Here is a 27,978-nt window from a genome sequence, read left to right on the forward strand (position 1 = left end):
GAATCTATGTCTAGGTGATTTCTCTACTTAGACTTACAAGTTTAGTTTTCTCATTAGTTTACTCTGCCTAGTTCCATGAAGCTTTTTTCCCTAGAGACTTTTTTCTTCTTCCACTAGTTTCTATAATCTTCTCTTGAGTTTTTTGTTTGTTTGTTTGTTTGTTTTTTGAGACGGAGTCTCTCTCTGTCCCTCAGGCTGGAGTGCAGTGGCGTGATCTTGGCTCACTGCAAACTCCGCCTTCCGGGTTCACACCATTCTTCTGCCTCAGCCTCCTGAGGTAGCTGGGACTACAGGCGCCCGCCACCGCGCCCGGCTGATTTTTTGTATTTTTAGTAGAGACGGGGTTTCACCGTGGTCTCGATCTCCTGACCTTGTGATCCGCCCACCTTGGCCTCCCAAAGTGCTGGGATTACAGGCGTGAGCCACCGTGCCCGGCCTTCTCTTGAGTTTTTAACTTCTTCACATTTCTTGGGGTGTCTTTCGTTCTATTATTTTTTCCATTTCTGCCAGCTAAGTGTTCCTTTTTTTTTCTGCAGACAGAATCAAAAGCACATAGAATTTCAGAATTTTAAGGAATCTTAGTGGTTAATCAAAATACCCTCTAGTACTTAAAACTGTGTTTAACATTCTAGTCAAGTGGTTATTCAGATGGAGAACCTGAAACTTAAGGAGGTTAAAGTGACTTATTTGGATATAGGAAGTGGCAGAAATGAGATTTGAACTCCTTTGAAAGCCCAGTCCTCTCCCTTCTTCATCATCCTGTCAGTGTGCATTTTAATAATAGAACGGGAAGGTGGGAGTAGTGAACACAGTGGAAGAGGAAAAGAATGGAATCAACTGATGAACCCAATGGAAGAGGATAGGAATGAAAGGAGTAGGGGAAGGCCTAGTTTGAGGAGAACCCTGAGTTAGGCAGGAATGAGGATTTTAGAAAAGAGGTCAGAATATTGGGGTTTATGACAAGTGTGATAGATTTTAGAAAGAAAAGGCACAGGATGTTGGGAGTTATCTAGAAAGGCGTATTAAAATAAGAGGCTCAAGGGAATTGCAAACGAGTGGCTGCTTTTTTGGTTGTTTAATTGGAGCAGCTGACAAACTTCAGAGTTTCTACTGAATGATGGTAAAAGAATTTGAGTCACTGGGAGGAGTCTGTACAGCAGATAGGCTTGTGGTATCATCTACTTTTATTGCAACTTACAGAGGAGTGGCTCAGAGCCCCTCAAGTACTAGGGGACTAGAGTTTGCTGAACTTGACAGATCTATGGCCCAGGGCAAGGTGTCCTCTCACCTCTATTTCTTTTTCCAATCTACTGACTTTTTCCCATGTCCATGCAGACTAGGGCAGAGGTAGGATTGGCTGTCAAATCAGTCATGGAGCTTCAGTTGGGTAACTGAATCTGTCATCTGCTGGGGACAGATGACAGACTCCATTTAGCTTGTTTTCCAGGAGCAAGGAAATAGCTCCTACGCTTGGTTATTCCACTCTATCATTTTAGGAACTTGTATTTCCATTGGCTGAAGATTTACAGGTTGGAGACTGCCATAGAACCTTGCCTAAGAGGAATCTAAAAGGAAGGAAGATATTTAGATAGTACTTAATAATATTTGGGGACACAGAGCTGTACAACTACAAGGACTGTGTTTTTTCAGCAGTCTCTCTCCTTAGGTATCTGAGTGCCTATAAAGGTTGTTAAGGGCTTGCTAGTTTATGTGAACCTGAATAGGACGGACCTATTTAGGGACAGGACTTATACTAGGATTTTATAATTTTTAGTGTTTCAATATTTCTGGGAAGAATGTTTTTAATAACAACATAGACATTTGTCCTCTGACTTTCATATATTTTGCTTTCAAGTATTTCAAATGTTTCAAGGGAATCCTTGTAGTGTTTTAGGGTAAAGGTAAGCACTGAGGTCTTTTTTTTTTTTTTTTTTTGAGACGGAGTCTCATTCTGTTGTCGCCCAGGCTGGAGTGCTGTGGCGCGATCTGGGCTCACTGCAAGCTCCGCCTCCTGGGTTCACGCCATTCTCCTGCCTCAGCCTCCAGAGTAGCTGGGACTACAGTCCCTGGCCTCCATGCCCGGCTATTTTTTTTTTTTTTTTTTGTATTTTTAGATCCCCTGACCTCGTGATCCACCCGTCTCGGCCTCCTAAAGTGCTGGGATTACAGGCATGCGCCACCACACCCGGCCTGCACTGAGGCCTTCTTAAGTGATTTCCATGCTGAAGAGCCCAGGCTGCCATTTTTGAGTGATGCAGATTAGTCTTTGAACCAGGGGTAAATGAAGGAGAGGAGACACTATTTTTCTACCTTGTTTTAAGTTATCAGGTTTGTTCCAGTTTAGGTATTAAAAATTATGTCAGCAATTAATTGGATTTTCAGCTCAACCTCTAGGACATACAATTTGTGAAGACAAATTATTCTCCGACTATGCCAGTGTATTGGGTGCCATGATTTGTTATGGAACTACGCGTGGGTCTTTATTGACTATTTCATAGATTGGGAATTGTGGAGATAGAAATAAGTAACTGAAATCTACAACAGAGGCCAAATTTTAATTTTCTTAAGCAATATTAATATAGAGATAGCTGGCCTCTCACCAGATTTGTTTCCCTTTCTGTTTTTTTGGAGGTGACACGCAGGTATGGACCTGTAAATTACTTTTTTAAAGAAATGAACACCCTCATTTTTGTTGTATACATTTGCTCTAAAGGCTTTCCGGCAAACAGGCGACCGATGATTTACAGCCTACATCAGATAAGGAAGACCGTGATTGTGTTATCAAGGTAAAGTGCTCACATGTGAAATTAATTTTCTCAGTATGAATCTAGTTTTTTGTATAATTTACTCTTAAAATTTAGCAGTGGTCAACCTGTCATTGTTTTATGTTTGTAATGGAAAGTTGGTCAGAGAAAAGTATTTTAAAGAAATATGCATAATTGAATTTGTAAAAATTGTACTTTGGTAAATACTAAGAGGGTGTGTGGGTGAGAAAAGGAATGTGCTGGAAAATGATTACATTGTGACAGAAAAATTATATTTGGCTAAGCTTTCTCACAATACAGGAAATTTGAAATGCTGTCAGGGTTTGTTTGGATAAGTATTCTTTCTGTGACTTTTAAATTCATACTAACATGACTTTTATAATACTCATGCCTAAATAAATTCTTATAGTAATCAGGGACTCTCCCTGGTGCATTTTAGTTCCAAAAGTGTACAGCAGATAGCATATAGTTTCTTTTTTTTTTTTGGACAGTTAATATTTTGGTATCATATACTTCTTAGGATAGCACTCTTTCCCTATTTCTAGCCTTGGTTCTGTAATTAGACTAATATTAGAAACTGTGAGAATTTAGTTGAGTATTGTGGTACGTGCCTGCAATCCCAGCTACTTGGGAGGTTTAGGTGGGAGGATTTTTTGAGCCAAGGAATTCAAGACCAGACTGGTCAACATAGCAACACTGTTTCTCGCATATAAAAAAAAAAATTGTGGAAATTTAGAAATGTAAATTTTCTTTCTCAAAATGTATATTATAAAGGGATTCCATTGTATTTTTTAAGTCGTTTAGGGTTAAGAAGATACTTAAAACTCCTCAAGTTGAAGAATTTGGCCTAATGGACTAGAACACGCTTTGACCAAAATTACAACCAGTTCTAGAAGCAGAGACTCAATAACCATAGGGTAGGTCTTTAATTTCAGAATTTTTTTGCATCATACTTGTTACAGATTTACATTCAAAATATTTGTATCACATTTTAAAACTCCAAATTTAAGAAGTCTCTGTATTTAGTTATTTAAATAATCACTTTAAAGCCCCTGCATTCGTATAAGCTACTGGAGGTTAGGAAGCACACCTGTTTATATCCTGGAGTAGCTAAAGTCTTGCCTGTAAGAAGCATTTTAGTATTTTGGAATGTGAATACATGAACAGACAAAAGGATTTCTATATAATGAAATGTTACAATTAACATGAGATACATACCTAATGAAATCTATGGCATTTTTAAAGTATGGCTTAAATGTATAGTCCCTTTTAATGTTTAGGGTGTATAAATTCAGATGAGTTATATTGGGAATATATGTCATAAATAAGAAAGAAATATGCCATCAAATAGGAAAGTGGGTTACAGTGTATTTTGCAGTATCTCCCGACTATAAGCTTAGGTTAGGATTTTAGATTTAAAAGTTTTTAACTTTTTTAACCCCAACCCATGTTCTACTAAATATATCTTTTCAAGTCATAGATTACACTTTAGAATTGTGATTACTAATTATTTCTCCAAGTGGAAAGTTTATGGAACATTTCTTTTTCCCTTTCTCTTTCCCTGTCTATAGTAATAATGGTCCATCTTTCAGGTAGTTGTAGATGACCATGTTTAAATAATTGAATGTATTGTTTTATGGTATGAAATTAAGCTCTTAGAGAAATATTTACAGCAAACTAATTGTAGAGTATTATTAGGGATATATTATGAACAAAAGTCTCTGTTACATATCTGTATTTCCCCATGTACCTTAGCATACTTGATGATTTTCCTTTGGGTCCTGCTTGACAATGATTGATGTATAGAAAAACTTTTAAATCATCAACCGGGATAATCATAGCTTCTTTTTTTCATACTAGATCCTTTCTTCAACATTTATTTATTTATTTATTTATTTATTTATTTATTTATTTACAGACAGAGTTTTGCTCTGTCACCCAGGGCTGGAGTGCGGTGGCGCAATCTCGGCTCACTGCAAGCTCCACCTCCCGGGTTCACGCCATTCTCCTGCCTCAGCCTCCCAAGTAGCTGGGACTACAGGCGCCCACCGCCGCGCCCAGCTAATTTTTTGTATTTGTAGTAGAGACAGTTGTAGAACTAGTGAATTACACTGTTTTGATTTTGTTTGTTTTCATATATCTCTTCCCCTACTCAAATATTAAGGAAGAATCTGTCTTCTGTATATGTTTTCAGCTTCTCCGAGGATATTGCCTATGATTCAGTAGACACAGTGAATGTGTGTTGTCTTCCTGGTTGACTGATTGAGTGAGGAGGTGAATAAATACAATGTTTTCCGAAGCTTTTTGGTTTGTTTTTCATAGGAGGAAACAACTAAACCAGCAAGTGCAAGAAGACAAAATGATATTGATGTTATTGAAAGTGTTCCACAAGAGCAAACCAGTAACGTCAAATATACATTTTGTTCACAAAGATGATAGAAGTGGTAAGTTAGTGAATATCTCTCAGAATTTTCCTGTGCTTAAATGCTGTTATTAAAAACCATTAAAGTAGGTAGACCCAAATATCATATTTCTTTTTTTTTTTTGAGACGGAGTCTCGCTCTGTCTCCCAGGCTGGAGTGCAGTGGCCGGATCTCAGCTCACTGCAAGCTCCGCCTACCGGGTTCACGCCATTCTCCTGCCTCAGCATCCCAAGTAGCTGGGACTACAGGCGCCCGCCACCTCGCCCAGCTAGTTTTTTTGTGTGTTTTTTAGTAGAGACGGGGTTTCACTGTGTTAGCCAGGATGGTCTCGATCTCCTGACCTCGTGATCCACCCGTCTCGGCCTCCCAAAGTGCTGGGATTACAGACTTGAGCCACCGCGCCCGGCCCATATTTATTTCTTTTAAATAATTTTCCTGTCTTTCTTCATTCTAACACCTTCTTGTTTCTGAAACTACTATACTTCAACCCTCTGAAAGTCTTTTTGTTATTACTTTTATTTTATTGAAATTTTCATTAGTGGAGACAGACTTGTATATGTATTTATTATGAAATACACAGTGATAAATCTTTTCATGAATGTATCTGTGAATAACATTTTATAGATAGAACACCTCATTGAGATCAGAAGAGGGAGACATAGAATCACCGTTGTATTCTGAGGTATCGTCTGTCGTCATTCTTGTTATTTTAAAATACAAGCATTCAGTGATGTTAAAACATAAAAGATGATGCCTTGGCTTTACTTTCTCACCTCTATATATGCCTAAAGGAATTATTTTCTTACGTTTTCAGCCCATAATTTAGAAAGTAATAACCACCCTTAATATCAAACTTCCACTTAAGGTTGAAGGAGAAGTGAAGAAGCATGGAAGTAACAACATGGGATTATCAGAAAACTTGACTGATGCTGCTGGCAATGGTAGTGATGGACTAATTCCACAAAGAAAGAGTGAAAAACCTGAAAATCAGCCATTTCCTAGGACAGAGAATGAGACGTATCAAAGGTAAGCCTATGGCAACATTTAACAGGCGATTACTTATGTGCTATAAAACTAATCTTAATTTGGGCTAATATTCATGATGAACAAATTTCATACTTTTACTGGGATATTCAATCTTGCCTGGTAATCAGAAAAATGCAAATCAGCAAACAATGAGTTACCACTTTTTCTAATCATTGACAATTTATTTGAAAAATAATAACCAGTATTGGCAAATGTGACGGAAAAGGCATTTTCTTTTCTTTTTTGTGAACTTTTATTTTCTTTTGCCATGTCATTTCATGCCTCATCTGACTTCAGGGTTACATGAGTGTTGTTAGATAAGTAAACTGTATCATGGGGATTTGGGGTACAGATGATTTCATCAACCAGATAATAGGCATAATACCTGATAGGTAGTTTTTTGGTACTCTCCCTCTCCCACCCTCAAATATGCCCCAGTGTTTGCTGTTCTCCACTTTGTGTCCGTGTGTTCTCATTATTTAGCCCCCACTAATGAGTGAGAATATGCAGTATTTGAATTTCTGTTCCTGTGATAGTTTCCTTAAAATAAGGGCGTCCAGCTCCATCCATGTTGCTTCAAAGGATATGATCTCATTGAAAAAGACATTTTCATAGACTGTTGGTACATACAATTTTGAACGTTAATTTAGTAGCATGTATCAGAATTTCAGATGTGTCATTCCTTTAACCTAACAACTTCACTTCTAGGGCTAGACCCTACAGGAACATGACTTGTGTACACACATAAACATGTTAAGAATACTTACTACCTATACTACATAACACTCAAGGCTAATACACAGAAACACACACATATATATCACATATTAAGGATATATAATATATGTTTGTTAAGGATATTTGTATAGATATGTTACATATATACTTATGTATAAGGACATTTATTATAGCATTATTACATCAAAAATTTGGCAAGTCTAAATCCTTATCAATAGCAAATAGCCCAGTTTTCATACCCAGAAAATAATGTGGTATGCAACCATTTTTTAAAAACGAGGTTAGATCTAGAGTGTACTGATTATTTCACAGTTAACATGTATTTAAAGCATTTAGTTTGATGACAAATCTGAAGACAACTTTGTTAGAATTCTTGTAATATCTACTGTGTTGCAAATGGAAGCTACATGCCGCATAGACACTGAACCTTGTTAACAACAGGGTTGTTAGTTATTAAAGTTTGGTTTTTTGTTCTCAGTGCCTGAGTCCTGAAATATTGGACCCTGAATCTGAATATTCCCAAGGGATTACACATGAGGATCTATATTCCATAGAAACATTTTAGTGTATTGGGTAAAACTTGTTAAAATACATCATAGGATTTTTGATCTACTAAACCAGGAGTTGACCAGCTTTTTCCTCAAAGAGCCAGTTAGTAAATATTTTAGGCTCTATGCACTATATTTATTTTTTTTGAGGCAGGGTCTCACTCTGTTGGCCAGGCTGGAGTCCAGTGGCATGATCATGGCTCACTGCGGCCTCGACTTTCTGGGCTCCAGGGATCTTCCCACCTCAGCCTCTCTACTATCTGAGACCACAAGTGTGCGCCATCACAGCCGGCTAATTGACTTTATGGACTACAAAGTGAATAAGCGTGACGGTGTTCCAAGAAACTGTACTTATAAAAACAGGAAGCGGGCTGGATTTGGCCAAAAGTGCTAAATTGCTGACCCTTGTGCTGAAAGGAAAATTGCTGCTAATGCAGTGAATCCTCTTTGTAAAAGTACCCTGCATGCATGCCAATATTCTTCCTTTGAAAAGAGAATATATTTCAGTATGCACCTCACCATATTTTTCAATAGTGACTTCATATGATTTAAAAAAATTTTTTTGGTAAAATAAGATTATTTTCTGGATTTGTCCCCTTTTATTCCTGTTAATAAAACTCAGTATTTTACTGTGACCAATTACTTTGAATATTTGATGAGTATCAACTGTCCTAGAACTGGCTATTTATCAAGCAAGAAATACTCCCCTTGAAACTTTTAGTATTCCTTGGTTTTTATGTATAGGCATGAGCAAAATGATAATCAATTTATGTAATCTAGAACTGTTTTAGTGCTATAATTTTATGAATTTATTATTTAATGGATTTCATTCTGGCATTTCTAAATGCCATATATGTATAGTTTTAAAAACCTTGAAAATATGTAATTGTTTAAAATTATTATATATTTTTTAAACCTTAAAAATATTTAATAAAATATTTAATTGTTATATAAAACTTGAAAACCACAGCTAAACAAGAAGAAAATTAGATAATCCACACTCGTGATGTCCTTGAAAGAACTGTCTACACTCACGGACTCAATTTTTTTTTCCATTCATTTTTGATCTCATACCAGTAGTCTTCAACACCAACACTCCTCCGAAGTTGTTTTTCTCAAGGTTATCACTAACCTTCTCTCTAATAAATCTAGGCATTTTTTTCTTACACCTTATTTTATTTAACCTGTCAGCAATATTTATTTTAGTTAACCTGTCAGCAACCTAATGGAGGACACGCTCCTCCATGACAGTGTCTTTACTTGGCTTTCAGGACCTCACTCCCTCATCTGGCTTTTCCGCCTGCCTTTCTAATCCATCCAGTATGGTCTGTTTTGCTTGCTCCTCCTCATCTTTCAGTTTTTGCACATTGTCGTTTCCCAGGGCTCTGTCTTTGATCTTCTTTCTCATGACTTTTTCTACTGTGTATATGCTAGTGATTTCTAAATGTATGTCTTCGGCTCAGATTTTTCTCCTTAATTCCAGACCTCCTGTCAGCCTGCTTTCTTGACATCTCTCTTTGGTTAGCTGTTGGGTATCACACACCTGTCAGGTCCAAAACTGGACTACTGACGTCTGTCCTCCTATCTACTCCTCTTGTAGTCTTTCCTACTTGGGTGAATGGCAACTCTTCCAGTTGCTCTCCCAAAAACCTCAGCATCATTCTTGACTCATCTCTCTTTCTCTCTCTGACACCTCACATCTAATCTAGTTGCAAATCTTGTCAGGTCTACCTGAACAGGTCTAGCTTTATAATAAGCTACATTCTTTATGTTAATCATTTTTCACTTAGGGAAAAAAGTCCAAAGTTGTGGTTACTAACTATTCTTTTACTGGTAATCATGATAGTTGTAATTACAGTAAAATGAATCAAAGTAATTGGAAACTTTACCGGTATTTTATTAAAAAAATAAAAATTAGGGTAGTAAATTTAATAGACTTAAAAGTTTTTTCCAGGGGATTATGAACCTTCAGTATTTGAAATGAAAAGACAGAGTTGGAATTTTTTGCTTCCTGTAGTAAGAGCTATGCTGGTCAGGCAGGCACTATCTATTCTGATGGAGCAGCTGCTGATCTTACATAGGGTTTCGAGAGGACTGGACTTGAAGGATTGGCTGATTCCCAGACCCACGTGGGTTGGCATCATCTGGAGCAACATGGTTATCTGAGTGAGATCGCTGGGGATTGGTTAGCACTTCCTGGCCTGTGGATTGATTTTGTGTCTGATTGGTGTCTTTCAGAAGCAAACTGCTCACACTGATGCTGGTTGGTGAGCGAGGCCAGTGGTGATTGATGGATTGATTGACTAGATTTAGAACTAGCTCTGGGTGGCTGCTTGTTACTATGACTACAGGACAGTTCTTTCCTAAGTTTCCTAAGTTTCTTCTTTCCTAAGTTTCAGGAAACTTGGACCAGAAATTTTCTGGTGAAATTTCTCATGGGTTTCTAAAAGTTGCCCTTTGGCCCAGTGTGGTGTCTCACTCCTGTAATACCAGCACTTTGGGAGGCTAAGGCGGGCGGATCACTTGAGGTTGAAAGTTCGAGACAGTCTGACCAACATGGAGAAACCCTGTCTCTACAAAAAAAATACAAAATTAGCCGGGTGTGATGGCTCATACCTGTAATCCCAGCTACTTGGGAGGCTGAGGCAGGATAATAGCTTGAACCCCGGAGGCAGTGGTTGCAGCGAGCTGAGATCGTGCCATTGCACTCCAGCCCGGGCAACAAGAGTGAAACTCCATCTAAAAAAAAAAAAAAAGTTGCCTTTCATCAGCTATATTCAAAATGAAAACAGTTTCATATTCCAGAACTGTAGACTTAATTTTAAAGTTTTAGTCAAGATGAATTGTTTAATTCATCTTTAGAGATCTCTCAGGAAGATTTTTTTTTTTATACTTAGTCTCAACCAGTGTAGTTCTCTACATAAATTATTTTTTAAAAATAATTGTAAGTTTTGTTTCTTTTTTTTGGTATTCTTAGAGGCTTCTGTTCCAGTACTAACATAATCTTCAGTGGAAGACTTTAGTCTCTTTGTCGATTTTTGTATGTATGTGATAGTAGTATTCTGTCTTTCTTCTTTCCTTTTTTTGTTCACTTTCTGTTCCTTGCAATAATAGTGATATTCTTATGTGTGTTTACAATTACAATTTTCTGCTGGCAAATCCAGCTTTTTATATTAGGACTAAATATTAGGCTGAAAGTAAAGAAAAATTAACAGAACATTTTATTTTCAAACAAAATCATAACTAATAGAAAAATTGCTGTTTTGTACTGCATGTATCTATCTATCTAGCTAGCTAGCTAGCTATCACTGACATTTAGATATTTTAAATTAAGGATTCCTCTCAATATGGTTTGTCTTTGTGTCTCCACCTAAATCTGATTTTGAATTTTAATCCCTGGGTGTTGAGGGAGGAACCTGATGAGAGGTGATTGTATCACGGGGTCAGTTTCCCTGATGTGTTCTCATGATAGTGAGTTCTCATGAGATCTGATGGTTTTATGAGGGACTGATACCCCTTCACTTCTCTCTCTCCTGCTATCTCGTGAAGAAGGTGCCTCCTTCCCCTTCACTTTCTGCCATGATTGTAAGTATTCTGAGGCTTCCCTAGCCAGGCTGAACTGTGAGTCAATTAAACCTCTTTCCTTTATAAATTACCCAGTCTCCAGTATTTACTTATAGCAGTGTGAAAACAGATTAATACAGTGAATTGGTTCCGGTATAGCGGAGTAGTGCTATAAAGATAACCTGAAAACATGGAAGCAACTTTGGAACTGGGTAATGGGCAGAGGTTGGAATAGTCTGGAGGGCTCAGAAGAAAACAGGAAGATGTGGGAAAGTTTGGAATTTCCTAGAGACTTGTTGAATGGTTTTGACCAAAATGCTAATATTGATATGGACAATGAAGTCCAGGCTGAGGTGGTCTTAGATGGGGATGAGGAACTTGTTGGGAACTGGAATAAAGGTTATTCTTGCTCTGCTTTAGTAAAGAGACTAGCGGCTTTTTGCTGCTGCCCTAGAGATGTGTGGAACCTTGAACTTGAGAGAGATTTAGGGTCTCTGGTTGAAAAAGTTTCTAAACAGCGAAGCATTCAAGGTTGATTCTGAAAGTATTCAGTTTTATGTGTTCACAAAGAGATGGTTTGAAATTGGAACTTCTGTTTAAAAGGGTAGCAGATTGGGAGGCCTAGGTGGGCGGATCATGAGGTCAGGAGATCAAGACCATCCTGGCTAACATGGTGAAATCCCGTCTCTACTAAAAATATAAAAAAATCAGCCGGGTGTGGTGGCGGGCGCCTATAGTCCCAGCTACTCGGGAGGCTGAGGCAGGAGAATGGCGTGAACCTGGGAGATGGAGTTTGCAGTGAGCTGAGATTGCGCCACTGCACTCCAGCCTGGGCAACAGAGCGAGACTCCATCTCAAAAAGAAAAAAAAGGTAGCAGAGCATACATTTGGAAAATTTGCAGCCTGACCATAGGGTAGAAAAGAAAGTCCCATTTTCTGGGGAGGAATGCAAGCTGGATACAGAAAGTTACATAAGTAATGATTAGCCAAATGTTAATTGCCAAGACAATAGGGAAAACATCTCCAGGGCATGTCAGATATCTTCATGGCAGCCTGTCCCATCACAGGTCCAGAGGCCTAGGAAGAAAAGGTGGTTTCATGGGCTGGGTCCAGGGCCCTACTGCTGCATGCAGTGTCGGGACTTGGTGTCTTGCATCCCAGCCACTCCAGCTCCAGCTATGGCTCAAAGGGGCCAAGGTACAGCTTAGGTTGTTGCTTCAGAGGGTGAAAGCCCCAGGCCTTGGTGGCTTCCACATGGTGTTGGGCTTGTGGGTGCACAGAAGTCAAGAACTGAGGTTTGTGAACCTCCACCTAGCTTTCAAAGGATGTATGGAAACGCCTGGATGTCTAGACAAAAGTCGGCTGCAAAGGCAGTGCCCTCATGGAGAACCTCTGCTAGGGCAGTGCAGAAGGGAAATGTGGGGTTGGAGCTCCCACACAGAGTTCCCCCTGGGGCACTGTCTAGTGGAGCTGTGAGAAGAGGGCCACTGTCCTCCGGGCCCAGAATGATAGATCCACCAACAGCTTGCAGTGTACACCTGGAAAACCCACAGACACTCAACACCAGGTCATGAGGGAGCTGCCCAAGGCCATGGGAACCCACCCCTTGCATCAGCATGCCCTGGATGAGAGACATGGAGTCAAAGAAGATTTTGAAGCTTTGACATTTAATTACTTTGCTGTATTTCAGACTTGCGTGGGGCCTATAGCCCCTTTGTTTTGGCCAATTTCTTGCATTTGGTAATGGGAGCATTTATTCAATGCCTGTACCCCCATTATATGTTGGAAGTAACTAACTTGTTTTTGATTTTACAGGCTCATAGATGGAAGGGACTTGCCTTGTCTCAGATGAGACTTTGGACTTGGACTTTTGGGTTAATGCTGGAATGAGTTAGCACTTTGGGAAGTCATGATTGGTTTTGAAATGTGGGGACTTGAGATTTGGGAGGGTCCATGGGTGGAATGATATGGTTAGGCTTTGACTTTGTGCCTCCACCCAGACTTCATCTCAAATTGTAGGGTGTTGAGGGAGCGACCTGGCTGGAGGTGATTGGATCATAGGGTTGGTTCCCCCATTCTGTTCTCATGATAGTGAGCTCTCACATGAGATTTGATGGTTTCATAAGGGGCTCTTCCCCCTTCACTTCTCTCTCTCCTGCCACCTTGTGAAGAAGGTCCCTGCTTCCCCTTCAGCTTCTGCCATGATTGTAAGTTTTCTGAGTCCTCCCCAGTCATGCAGAACTGTTAGTCAATTAAACCTCTTTTCTTTATAAATTACCCAGTCTTGGATATTTCTTTATAGCCATGTGAAAACAGACTAATACACTCCCCCTCAAGACATTTTCCTGATTTCATCTTTCATGTTATATGTGTCTCATGCTATTTTCAGAACTCCATTTGAAGGCAAGCATTATTATATTTAACAACAGAATCAGAAATATAGCAGAAATCTAATTATGACTTTCATGTAATAGAGTCATTGCTTGCATGCAGTGGACTCCAGCTTTTTAGTGTAGCATTCAAGTGTAGTGTGGCATTCATCTCTTATTCTTTTAGCTTCCAAGTATTTTACACTTTTCCTTTCAAGTTTCTAGGAAACACCTAGACTTCATGTGCCTAATCTCTGTGCTCACATTTTATTATTTAACTGTAATGGTTTTCTCTCAGTGGATTTCCCTTTGAGCTCCTCTTATATTTTGCCTCTTCTCTAAAGCATTCCTTGTGCTAAAATATAACTTTTTATATATCAACTCTGTCATAACACATTGTATCATAATTGTATATTACCTTGTTTTTGAAGCATGGAATGCACATTTCCTTTTATGCTGCTTGTGCTTCATACCTGTTTTTTAAATTAATAAATTGAGATGGGGAAGAGTTACAGTTTTACAAAAATTTGGATTTTTGTTAATTGTCATTACAGTTATTACAAAACATTGGCTTTTTATAGAGTTTTAAAAGTAGTGGTTTTGCCTTGCACATGAGGAAAGTAAAGAAACATAAAAATAAAAAATGGACCTCAAAATAATCTGTGATTACACCCATGTTAGAGAAGGCAGGCCAATTTACTAGCTAATGGTCTGCTACAAGTAAATGATGATAGCAATTTAAGTGAAATAGGTGAGGATGAAGAAAGGTAAAATATGTAAGTCCTTTCTAAGAAATCTCTGAGAAAGAATGTTAACAATGATTACTTTTTCTGGAAATAGAATAGTGTAGTCTGCCAAAACTGGAGAAGACTCAACTGTGTCAATGCTGTTGAAAGATTGATTATGATAAGGATTAATGACTTTGACTAGGAGCAGTTTCAATAAATAGTAGCCATAGAATGCTGACTGTAGTGGATGAACTTAGACTAACTCTTGAGAAAAACTTTGCTGGGAAAGGCAATAAAGAAATGAGTAATAACTGATGAAAAATATGAGATACTAGGAAGTTTTCTCTCTTTTTATATTTTAAAATGGAAGTTTATAGAGTGTGTTTGTTTGCTTTGGGGAATGATTCATAAGAGAAAAACATGTTTATGAAATGTAACTTTGTTTGCATGTCTAAACATTGGCTTGAATTATTATCTTTTAAACATTTTTAGCAAACTAATTGTCCTTAGAACTTCTATTCATGTGTAGTTTTATGTTTAGAGTTTTTTCCTTCAGAACTTGTTCAGAAATGTAACATATTAGTGTGATTGAACATGCAGATGATTACTTAAAATTAAACTATCATACACAGATTTTTAAAAATAATTTAATAATAAACATGAACACACTTAGGCCATACTGAATATGAAAATAGATTTAGAAACTTAGAAACCTTTAAACTTATAGATTTAGAAACTTAGAGACTTAGAAACTTAGAAGCTTAGAAACTTAGAGACTTAGAAATTTATAGACTTAGAAGCTCAGAGACTTAGAGACTTAGAAACTTAGAAGCTTAGAAAAGCCACACCAGGTGGTTATCTAAAAGCACCCACCCAACGACCAGGTGGCCATCTAAAGCACCCGCCTGATGTCCGTGTGGCTATCTAAAACACCCACCCATATTCCTGGAACTCAAACAGAAGAACAAGTCCGGGAAATACCCCGCGCGGGTTCAAACCAGGTTCAAACCAACCAATTAAAGTAAGACATCTCGCTCAGGCCATAACCTGCTCCAATCATCTTGCGCCTCAAGCTTTGTAAAATTTTGTGGTTTTTTGCCTTTATAAACTGTCTGTAACAAGCATTCGGGGTCCTGTGGCCAACCTCGGACATGGGACCCTAGCGCGCTAGCAATAAATCTCTCCACTGTGACTTCCGTGTCGAGTGGTCTCTCGTGACAACCCCTGCCCAGGAAGGAATCTAAAAACTAGGTTCCTACAAATAGAATTAAAATATTTCTTCATAATTGTACATATTGCACTACCTTTGACGGTAGCATCATGAATAACCATGATTTGCTAAGGTACTTACTCTAAAATATCAGGTGTATCAATTTTATAGTTATTTAGATTTTGGGGAGAAGGAAACCATTTTGTTCATGTACTTTAGAAAAGCAAACTATCGGCCGGGCGTGGTAGCTCAAGCCTGTAATCCCAGCACTTTGGGAGGCCGAGATGGGCGGATCACGAGGTCAGGAGATCGAGACCATCCTGGCTAACACGGTGAAACCCCGTCTCTACTAAAAATACAAAAAACTAGCCGGGCGAGGTGGCGGGCGCCTGTAGTCCCAGCTACTCCGGAGGCTGAGGCAGGAGAATGGCGTAAACCCGGGAGGCGGAGCTTGCAGTGAGCTGAGATCCGGCCACTGCAGTCCAGCCCGGGCTACAGAGCAAGACTCCGTCTCAAAAAAAAAAAAAAAAAAAAAAAAAAAAAGAAAAGCAAACTATGGACAATCTCTCACAGATTATTACTTCAGGATTATAAAGTTCTAAAGTGTCAAGACCATGTTTCCCTGGGCCAACAGTGTCATCAGCATGCATTGTGTGCTCAGTATTTGTTGAATCCATGAATAAACAGTTGAATAGATGAATGAATGAATGCCTGTTGGTGGATTTCTTTTAAAAACTAAAATTTTAGTTTTTTGAAAGTAGGTTTTCAAACTTGTCTCTGTAAAAACTATTTTTATTTCAAAATTGCAAGATTCAGAAATTATTAGTTATAATTACAGCCAGAAATAAAATGATAATGTGGATTCATCTGCTATCATATCTCTTAAAAACACTTGAAAATAAATACTACCTTCACAGCATATTGTGAAACACATATTTTGGAGGCAGAATTCTTGGGTTTGAATTCTGTATATACTATTGACCAGCTACACCAGATGGGGAAAGTTGTATGGCTTTTCTGTGCCTAGTTTCTCTCTTTATAGAATCCCTAATATGTTACTTACCTCACAGAATTGTTATGATGATTAAAATGAACTGGACACATGCACATTGCTTAGAACAATGCATAGTGCCCGCATAGGAAGTCCTGAAAAAGCTAATGCCATCATTAAAAAAGGGTTACCCTCATATGAGAACATAAATAACATTTTCCAAATAAATTTTAGTGTCAGTTTTTATTGAAAAGGGCAGTAATGAGAAGTCCTGGTATATTTCTTTCTATCACATAATGCAATTAACATGTTTTTCCTTTTGCCTTGATGTCAGAAAGCTTGACCTAAATTCAGTTGTTTGTAATGGTATTATTATTACTATATTTTCTTTCTCCCTTAATGTTATTCTTTGTTTATATGTGAAATTATTTTGTATGTTTATATGTGAAATTATTATGTTTTACATTGCCTGTAAAAAAAAAAAAGAGCTGAACACTGAGTGAATAGAAGAAATAACCTGTAAATGCAGAGATTGTATATAACTAAATAATTTTAGATATTATTTGTATTTTATGTATTTTCTGTTTGTCTAAAAGGAAATTTTTTAGGCCTCCAATGAAAACATCTGATAAAAAGAACAAGGTATTGTAAAAAGTAAATTATCTGAAGCATTATTGTTAAAAAAAACCTACATTATAAAAGGTAATGTGAAAAAACAGAGAATCTTTTGTTATAAAGACATTTACTTAGAAAAAGGTGATTAAGAAACAGTAGCCATTGATAGCAGTACCTTTTTTAAAAATCTGTTTTAAGAAGTTCCTGTGGTTTTGCTCATATAAAAGATGAATAAACTGTACATCTAATACATGCTGTAAATATTTTGAGGACCTTTTGAAGTAGAATTATTTATCTTACAGGTTAAAAGCCAAATATATTCTGTGAATGACCTCGACGACTTAACTTGGCTATCTGAAACATCCTCCGAGGATTGTGAGTTGCTTTACTCTAATTATGAGACTTTTATGTTGCTCATGAGCTCTTGGAATGTATTGTAACGGGAGGACCATTGCATAAATATAAGGCCTTTTCGTGTATCCTACAGTAATGTGTGCACAGATTGCTTAGCATTGCACCACAGAGCACTGATGTGTGACAGTGTTGGTCATCTCAGAAATATGCTCATTGTTAAAATAGACTGAGAAATAATGTATATTGTACACCAAGGAACTATGATAACTCCACTGTACTTTTCTCAGTGTGAAGGGCAGTCCTAGCCCTCTTACTAACTCTGCTTCTCTGCTATGCCTTCTTCCCAGATCAGGTAACCATTCTCTCCCACTCGGAATACTGCAATAACGTTAGAACTGTTTTTCCTGCTACCCCACTTCCTGAGACCATGGTCTACTAGGAAACTACAGTTATGTATTTTTAAAAATTCAGATCTGATCATGTCGCTCCCTTGCTTGTAACTCAGCTTACCACTTGCCATTGCTATAAGGTTAAAGATCTGAATTCTCTAGCTTTATCCTGCATCATTCCAATCATTCCAACCTTTTTTTCCTGTGTCCTAGTCACTGTCTTAGATGTTTATTCCTGTAGTCAATAGCTTTTGTGAGGTACAACTGATATGTCATAGACTGCATGTATATAAAATGTACAATTTGGTAAGTCTTGGCATATGTATGCATATGTGAAACCATCACCATAATCAAGAGAGGTAACATATCCATCATCTATAGAATCTCTTCCTGTCCCTTGGTGTTCCCTTATTAAGAAACTGTCGACTGGCGGGGGCAGTGGCTTATGCCTGTAATCCCAGCACTTTGGGAGGCCGAGACAGGTGGATCACAAGGTCAGGAACTCGAGAAAAGCCTGGCCAACATAGTGAAACTTAGTCTTTACTAAAAATACAAAAAATTAGCCGGGCGTGGCGGCGGGCACCTGTAATCCTAGCTACTCGGGAGGCTGAGGCAGGAGAATGGCTTGAACCCGGGAGGTGGAGGTTGCAGAGAGCTGAGATTGCACTACTGCACACCAGCCGGGGCAACAGTGTGAGACTCCATCTCAAAAAAAAAAAAAAAAAAAGAAAGAAAAGAAAAGAAAAGAAAAAGAAACTGCTGGCCGGGCAGAGTGGCTCACGCCTGTAATCCCAGCACTTTGGGAGGCCGAGGCAGGTAGATCACAAGGTCAAGAGATCGAGACCATCCAGGCCAACATGGTGAAACCCGGTCTCTACTAAAAATACAAAAATTAGCTGGATGTGGTGGCGTGTACCTGTAGTCCCAGCAACTCGGGAGGCTGAGGCAGGAGAATCACTTGAACCTGGGAGGTAGAGTTTGCAGTGAGCCAAGATTGCACCACTGCGCTCCAGCATGGCAATACAGTGAGAGTCTGTCTCAAAAAGAAAGAAAAAAAAAAAAAAGAAACTGCCAAATGTTTTCCAAAATATTTGTACTATTTTCCATTCCCATTAGCAGTAAGACAGGTCTCATTGTTCTATTTCATCACAAGCTCTTAGTATTGCTGTGGTTTAGTTTTTATTTTTAGCCATCTTGATGGGTATGTACTGTGCATGTCATTATGGTGTTGATATGCATTACCCTAAGGACTAACAACGTTGAGCATTGTCCCATGTGCTTATTTGTTTATTTGCCACCTGTATTACATCTCCTTTAGTGAACTGTCTTTTCTAATCTTGGTAGCTTACAAACATTTAAAAGTTAGATAGTTTATGTTATTTGTTGAGTTTTAAGAGTTTTTTGACCGGGCTTGGTGGCTCACGCCTGTAATCCCAGCACTTTAGGAGGCTGAGGCAGAAGGATCATCTGAGGTCAGGAGTTCAAGACTAGCCAGGCCAACATGGTGAAACTCCACCTACATAAATACAAAAATTAGCCAGGCATGATGGTGGGTGCCTGTAATCCCAGCTGCTTGAGAGACTGAGGCAGAAGAATCGCTTGAACCCAGGAGACGGAGGTTGCAGTGAGCCGAGATCATGCCATTGCACTCCAGCCTGGGTGACAGAGCGAGACTCCATCTAAAAACAAAGAGTTCTTTATAGATTCTGGGTATTATTCCTTTATTAACCATACCTTTTGCAGGGATTTTTCCCCAGTCTTTGGGTTGACTTTTTTGTTTTTTTAATAGCATATTTTAAACACAGAAGATTTTAATTTTGGTGAAGTCCGGTTTACCTGTTTATTTATGGATTTTGGTTTTTGTCTCGTATCTAAAATATCTTTGCCCAGCACAAGATCTCAAAGATTTTCTCCTCTGCTTTCTTGTATAATATTTATTTATTTATTTTTTATTTATTTATTTTGAGAAGGGGTCTTGTAGAATTTTTTTTTGAGAAGGGGTCTTGTAGAAGCGGCCTGTAGGATTTTTATAGTTTTAAAATGATCCACATTGCATTCATTTTTACATACGGAGTGAAGTGTGGATGCAAGTTCGTTTTACAGATATGGATATCTACTTGTTCCAGCAGCATATGTTGAAAAAGTTGTCCTTTCATTGTCCTACATTGCCGTTGTGCCTTTGTGAAAAATAAGTTGACTATGTGTGTGTGGGTCTATTTCTGGACTGTTTGCTGTATTCCATCGTTCTACAGATTCTCCTTGAGTTACCCTGATAAACTGATCTTAAGCTGAAAATCTACTTAGTACCCAAATAAACCCATATACAGTTGAAAAATTGTAAGTAGAACCATCTTAATATGGGGTCTTTCTGTAACTGGCTTTCTTTATGTAGGTCCAGCATTCCTAATCCAAAAACCCAAAATCAGAAATGCTCCAAAATCCAAAACTTTGTGGGTACCAACATGATGTCACAAGTGGAAAATTTCACGCTAGACCTCATATACACAAACTTTCATTTGCAAATTTACTAAAAGTACTCCATAAAATTGCCTTCAAGCTCTGTATATAAGGTGTGTGTAACATGTATGTATTTTGTGTTTAGACTTGGGTTCCATCCCCAAGACATCTCATTATATATATGCAAATACTCAAAAACTCAAAACACTTGAGTCCCAAGCACTTTGAGAGATACTCCACCTACAACAGTATCACGCTGTTTTGATTAGTGTAAATCTATACTAAATCTTGAAATCAGCCCTTCAGTTTTCTTCTTTTTTAAGGTTCGCTTTGACAATTCTGGATCTTTTGCATTTCCACATGAATTTTAGAATTAGATTGTTAATGTTTTTAAAAGCCTGCTGTGGGCCAGGCGCAGTGGCTCACGCCTGTAATCCCAGCACTTTGGGAGACCGAGGCGGGTGGATCACGAGGTCAGGAGATCGAGACCATGCTGGCTAACACAGTGAAAACCCGTCTCTACTAAAAATACAAAAAATTAGCCGGGTGTGGTGGCGGGTGCCTGTAGTCCCAGTTACTCGGGAGGCTGAGGCAGGAGAATGGCATGAACCTGGGAGGCGGAGCTTGCAGTGAGCCGAGACTGCGCCACTGCACTCCAGCCTGGGCGACGGAGCAAGACTCCATGTCAAAAAAAAAAAAAAGCCTGCTGTGTTGGGAATTACACCAAGATTGTGTTCAATCTGTAGATTAATTGGGGGAGGATTGACACTTTAACAATAATGTGTCTTTCCACTCCTGTAGTTTCTTTCCATGTATATAGGTCAAATTTAATTTTCTTAGTACTATTTTGTAGTTTTTTTGTATGTGTTTACATATATACATACATACATACATATATATATATATATTTTTTTTTTTTTGAGACAGAGACTCACTTTGTTACCCAGGCTGGGGTGCAGTGGTGTGATCGTGGCTCACTGCAGCCTCCACCTCCCAGGTTCAGATGATTCTCTGGCCCCAGCTATCCAAGTAGCTGGTATCACAGGCATGAGCCACCATGTCTGACCAATTTTTGTATTTTTAGTGGAGATGGGGTTTTCACCATGTCAGCCAGGCTGGTCTTGAACTTCTGACCTCAAGTGATCCACCTGCCTCAGCCACCCAAAGTGCTGGGATTACATGTGTGAGCCACTGCATCCCCCCCTTGGTTTTTCCATATTTTTTCAGATTCATCTGTATCTCAATTTTTTTGGTGAAGTTGTACATGATATTTCTAAAATTCCAGTTGATTGCTTATTGCTAGTATATAGGAATATAATTGGCTTTTGTATGTTGATTTTTGTATCCTCCAATCTTGCTAAACTCACTTATTAGTTTTAGTGGCTTTTTTGGTAGATTTGATCAGATTTTCTGTGTACATCAAAGGTTATCCAAACTTTTCATTCTCAAACTATTGTCTTACTAAAGACAGGAAATCTTTTTTAGACTTGTCACAAAATAGTCTCTGTTGCAGCTAATCAACTTGCCATTGTAGTATGAGAGCAGCCAGGGAGGATACATACATTAATGAACACAGCTGTCTTCCAGTAAAACTTTATTTACAAAAACAAGAAGCTGGCCCACCGGTTGGAGTTTACCCACCCCTATTATGTGATCATGGTTGTGAATAAAGACAGTTTTACTTCTTCTTTCCAACCTGGATGCCTTTTCTTTTTCTTGTCTGACTTCACTAGCTGAAATCTTTAGCACAAGGTTTATTTACTAACGTTGTGAAAGCAGACATTCCTGTGTTGCTCCTGATATGGGGAAAGCATTGAGTTTTTCATCGTGACACATTTTTCATCATGACACATTACTTGTATATTAATCGTAGATGCTTTATATAATGCTGATGAAGTTCATTTGTATTCTTAGGTTGCTGAGGGGGTTTTTGTTTGTTTGTTTGTTTGTTTTTTAGACAGAGTCTCACTCTGTCGCCCAGGCTGGAGTGCAGTGGTGAAATTTTGACTCACAGCAAGCTCTGCCTCCCGGGTTCATGCCATTCTCCTGCCTCAGCCTCCCGAGTAGCTGGGACTACAGGTGCCCACCACCACGCCTAGCTAATTTTTTTTTGTATTTTTAGTAGAGTCGGGGTTTCACCGTGTTAGCCAAGATGGTCTTGATCTCCTGACCTTGCGATCCACCTCCCTTTGCCTCCCACAGTGCTGGGATTACAGGCGTGAGCCACCGCGCCCGGCCGATGTTTTTTTTAAATCAAGAATTAATGTTAAATTTTATCAAATGCCTTTATCTACTCAAATTATCATATAGTTCTTCTCTGATATTTTAATGTTAAACCTTGCATTTTAGGAGAAACCCCATTTGTTTATGATGTAATCTTTTAAAATGTCATTGGAGCCAGATACAGTGGCTCACGCCTATAGTCCCAGCACTTTGAGAGGCCAAAGCAGGAGGATTGCTTGAAGCAGGTGTTTGAGACCAGCCTGGGCAACAAAGCAAGATCCTATTTCTATTTACAACAATAATTATATATATGATTTATATATACATATAAATTGAGTTATATGTATATATAAAATTTATATATATATAAATTAAATACAACAAGAAATATTTAAAAGCATTTTTAGTGTAGTTTTAAGTTCACAGCAAAATCGAGAGTCAGGTACAGAGATTGACCATGACTCTCTGCCCCCAGACATGTATAGCCTCCCTTGTTATCAGTGTGCCTCACCATAGTGGTACACTTGATACTACTGATGAATCAAAAATGACATGTCATAATCACCGAAAGTTCATAGTTTATATTAGTGTTCATTCTTGGTGGTGTACATTCCATGGGTTTGGACAAAAACTTGTATTCATCATCATAGTATTTTATGAAATATTTTCACTGCTTTGAAATTCCTTTTGTTTCCTATCTGTCCTTTTCTGCCCTCCCGTACCCCAGGCAACCACTGATCTTTTTACTATAGTCATCGTTTTGCCTTTTCTAGAGTGTCATATAGTTGGAATCATACACTATGTACGCTTCAGATTGGCACCTTCCACTTGGTAGTATGCATTTATGGTTCCTTCATATCTTCTTATGACTTGATAGCTCATTTCTTTTTAACATCGAATACTAGTTTATTATATGACTGTACCAGAGGTTGTTCATTTGCCTATTGCAGCATATCTTAGTTGCCTCAGAAATTGGTTAAATTTTTATGTCAACATTCATGATGGAGTTTTCTTTTCTGTAATATCATTATTTGGTTCAGGGTAATGCTAGCTTGATAGAATGAGTTGTGTTGTATTTCTCCTCTTTATTTTGCAGGGGAGAGGTTGTATAAAATTATGTTACATCTTCCTAAAATGTTTGGTAACATTCACCAGCATAGCTAGGGCTGGGAGTTTTCTTTGTGGGAAGGTTTTACCTACAACTTTTTCCTTCTGTAGATATAAGGTGATTGGATTATCAATTTCCTGATTGAGCTTTGGTTAATTTTGTATTTCAAGGGCTGTGTCCATTTAAATTGTCATGTTTGGTTACGTAAGCTCACACTATTATCTTGCTATTCTTTTAGTATCTGTGAATCCAGAAAAATGTCACATTACTTATTTCTGAAGTTAGTAATTTGTATCTTCTCTCTTTTGTGATTAGCCTGGCTAGATGGAGGTTTATCACTTTCATTCTCCTCCTCAGAGTATTTGACTTTATTGATTTTCCTATTGCTTTTCTGTTTTATTGGTTTCATCTTTGATGTCATGGTTTGTTTGGTCTGCTGTCACAAAATACCATAGACTGTGTAGCTTATAAACAACAGAAACTAACTTCTCACACCTGGAGGCTGAAAAGTCCAAGATCAAGGTGCTGAAAGATTTGATGTCTACTGAGGGACCAATTCCTGGTTTTTAGGTTCCGTGTTTTCCCCTGTGTGCTTCATGTGGCAGAATAGGTGAATGAGCTCTCTGGTGTCTCTTACGTAAGGGCACTAATCCCATTCATGAGGGCTTAGATTCCATGAGCTAATCGCCCCCACAAAGCCTCAGTTTCTAGTAATATCACCTCTGTGATAAAGTTTCAGCATATGAGTTTTGAGAGGACACATGTTCACACCATAGCAGATGTTTATTATATCATTTCCTTTGCTTCCTTTGGGTTTAATTTGCTCTTTTCTTCTTAGTTTCTTCTTTTTTACTTTCTTAAGATAGAAGTCAAGGTCATTGATTAGAGAGTCTTCCAATATAGACATTCAGTACTGAAACTTTTTATTTAACTACTGTTGTAGCTACAGCCCATAAATTCTGACATGTTGTATTTTTATTTTATTTCAGTTCAAAATAGTTACTAATATTTCTTTGCATCAGCTCTTTGGCCTAGCGTTATTTAGATATGAGTTACTTTGTTTCCAAATTTATGAGAATTTTGATGAGATATTTTGTTACTGATTTCTAATTTGATGCTCTGTGGTCGGGCACCACACTTTGTATTAACTTAAATCCTTTTGACTTAATTATTTTATGAAGATTTATTGTGTGGCCTAGAATATGATCTGTTTTGCTAAGTGTTCCATAGGCCCTTGAGAAGCATAGTGTTCTTCAAGTCTACTCTAGTCTTACTGATTTTCTGCCTCCTTGTTCTGTCACATATTGAGTAAGTGATATTGAAATCTCAGACTATACCTGTGAATTTGTCAATTTCTTCTATCAGTTTTTGCCTCATGTATTTTGAAACTGTTATGTTACTAGGTACATAAACATCTAGGATTATGTGTTCTTGATTAATTGAACCATTTATCATTATGAAATAATTTTGTTGATAACTAGTAATATTTTTGCTCTGAAATCTACTTTGGTATTAATATAACCATTTCTGCTAGGCTTTACTTGTTAACTGTTAGCATGGTATATATTTTTCCATCCTTTTAACTAATTTACATCTTTACATTTAAAGTATTTCTGGGTTTTTTTTTGTTGTTGTTGTTGTTGTTTTCTTTGTTTTCTGAGACGGAGTCTTGCTTTGTCACCCAGGCTAGAGTGCAGTGGCGGGATCTCAGCCCACTGCAAGCTCTGCCTCCTGAGTTCACGCCATTCTTCTGCCTCAGCCTCCCAAGTAGCTGGGACTACAGGCACCTGCCACCATGCCCAGCTAATTTTTTGTATTTTCAGTAGAGACAGCATTTCACGTGTTAGCCAGGATGGTCTCAATCTCCTGACCTCGTGATCCGGCCTGCCTCAGCCTCCCAAAGTGCTTGGATTACAGGCCTGGGCCACCACGCCTGGCCTACATTTAAAGTATTTCTTATAGGTATCAGGGAGTAGGATCTTGCTTTTTTATACAGTTTGACAATCTGCCTTTTAATTTAGGTTATTAGGCTGGTTTCATTTATAATGTGATTACTGGTATAGTTAAGTTTATCGGTTATCATGCTATTTGGTTTCCATTAGTCCCAGCTGTTCTTCGTTTTCTTTTCTTCTTTTTCTGCTTTCTTTTCAATTAGCAATGTAATTTTTTTTTTGAGATGGAGTCTCACTCCACCCAGGTTGCAGTGCAATAGCACAATCTCTGCTCACTGTAACCTCCGCCTCCTGGGTTCAAGCGATTCTCCTGCCTCAGCCTCCCAAGTAGCTGGGACTACAGGCGCCTGTCATCACACCTGGCTAATTTTTTGTATTTTTATTACAAGCAGGTTTTTGCCACATTGGCCAGGCTGGTCTTGAACTCCTGACTTCAGGTGATCTGCCCTCTTCGGCCTCTGAAAGTGCTGGGATTACAAGCGTGAGCCACTGCACCTGGCCAGTCATGTAATTTTTATGATTGTTTTATCTCTCTCTTTTTGCTTATTAGCTATAAGTCTGTTTTTACTATCTTTGTGATTTCATTATAATTTGTACTATATGATTTTATCTTATCACAGTCCACCTTCAGGCAGTATTATACCGTCTCATATATGGCATAAGAAAATTAGAATAGTATAATTTCATTTCCTCTTTCCCAGCCAGATCCTTCCTGGATTTGTGGGATTATAGTTTTCATTAAGTTTAGAAAGTTTCTGGCCATTTGCTCTTTATGTTTTGTCTGTCTCTTTCCCTTTCTCTTTGGGGACTTGTATGTTACTGCTTAAAGTTTTCTCATAGTTCTCTGATGTCTCAAATTTATGAATCTTCTGTTTTGTGATGTCTACTCTGTATTTATTCCCATCCAGTATAGTTTTCATTTCTGACATTTTAATTTGAATCTCTACACATACAGTTTGCTTTCAAAAAGTATCTTCCATGCCTCTGCTTGAGATTTATTTTGGGACACAGTTGAGTTACTTACACATAGCTTGATATTTCTGGTCTTGCTTTATGGTTTGGTCTAATTTTCCACTTCTGAGGCAGGGTGTTTCTAATAACTCTACTCATTGCCCCATAAAGCCTGAGTTTTTCCAGTTTTGCTCATAGGAATGGACACTCTTCCTTACACATTGTGAGCAACAGGCACTATTTTTCACTGTTTCTAATTTTTAAAAGATTTTTTCCCCTGGTCTCAGGTAGTTTCCTAGCACACATGTACTGTTCATTACTCTGTTATTGGTTTTTTGAGACTCTCAGCTTCATCATTCCAACTCAGGGAATCTGGTGGACTCTACCTCAGTTTTTTTCTCCCTGTGTCATGGCCTTGGGATCAAGTGATCCTTCTACCTCAGCCTCCTGAGCAGCTGGGACTATGGGTGTGCGCCACCGCACCCAGCTAATTTTTGTATTTTTAGTAGATAACGGGGTTTCACCATGTTGGCCAGGGTAGTCTCGAACTCTTGACCTCAGGTGATCTGCCTGCCTCAGCCTCCCAAACTGTACCTGAACTCCACTTTCTTGAAAATCATTGTAAAATGTATTTTGTTTTCTTTGGTTTTGATTGTTTCAGACAAGAAGGTAAATCAGTATCTGTTTCTCTATCGTGACCAGAAGCAGATTGCAGCAGAGCTTCAGCACTTACCACAGACTGACTAGAATGCTTTTCTACCCCCTTTACTTAACTGCTTCCTTCTCAAACGTTATTTCTCAGTGTAGCCATCCCTTCGTCAAAGAAATCTTCCCTGAGCTCAGTATACATCAGATTGTATGTGACCATAGAACTGTTTTCTTCCAGTATCTGTCTGAATTTGTAATTTTCACTTTCATTGTCTTTGTTCTTCACTACACTGAAAGCTGAGCAAGAGCAGAGGTATTGTCTGTTGTATCTGCAAAGCTCAGTAGACCACATGTTAGGAACTTAGTCCATATTTGTTAGGTGTATGGATGGGTGACTGTTAAAATGTGCAGTCCTTTATATGCAAAAAGTACTCATATTTTATTTCCACCTTGTTTTCTCCCTCATGTAGATTCTGTTAGCCTATCGAAAATGTAAGATGCAGTTCTTTTATGGGAACACTTATTAGAACTTAAGAATAATCACTGTGAACAACTTACAGTAAATATTAAACAAATGGAAAATATGGTTGGTGTACTATAAAAGGAGCTATCTGAAGCAAAAGAAACACGATTACAGTTAGAGCATGAAAAAGGTCAATGGGAACAAGAACGCTACAGTTTGAGGTATGACATTTGAGTTTTCAATAACTATTTTAACTGTCTACTTTATACTAAAGATATATGTAAGAATTTTTGCAATCGCAGACTTTCTGGGCTATTAGGGAAGAAAATGTCTTGGACTTGTGGAATATGAAATTCTTGGAAATAATGTAACAAATTTTTAACTGTGAATTCTTATAATAATTGCATATTTTAAATCATGATTTTAATGGCTATATGGAAGTCTACCATATAGGAA

At 38.2% G+C, this 27,978-nt stretch overlaps 1 pseudogene; it reads left to right on the top strand.

Annotated features, from left to right (window-relative positions):
- The first annotated feature begins 2,736 nt into the window (after positions 1-2,736).
- Positions 2,737-27,718, top strand: LOC140709545 (POTE ankyrin domain family member A-like; annotated as a pseudogene).
- The last annotated feature ends 260 nt before the right edge of the window (positions 27,719-27,978 follow it).

Source organism: Chlorocebus sabaeus, chromosome 21 (assembly GCF_047675955.1).
Source record: "Chlorocebus sabaeus isolate Y175 chromosome 21, mChlSab1.0.hap1, whole genome shotgun sequence".
In the NCBI taxonomy this organism is placed as follows: Eukaryota; Metazoa; Chordata; class Mammalia; order Primates; family Cercopithecidae; genus Chlorocebus; species Chlorocebus sabaeus.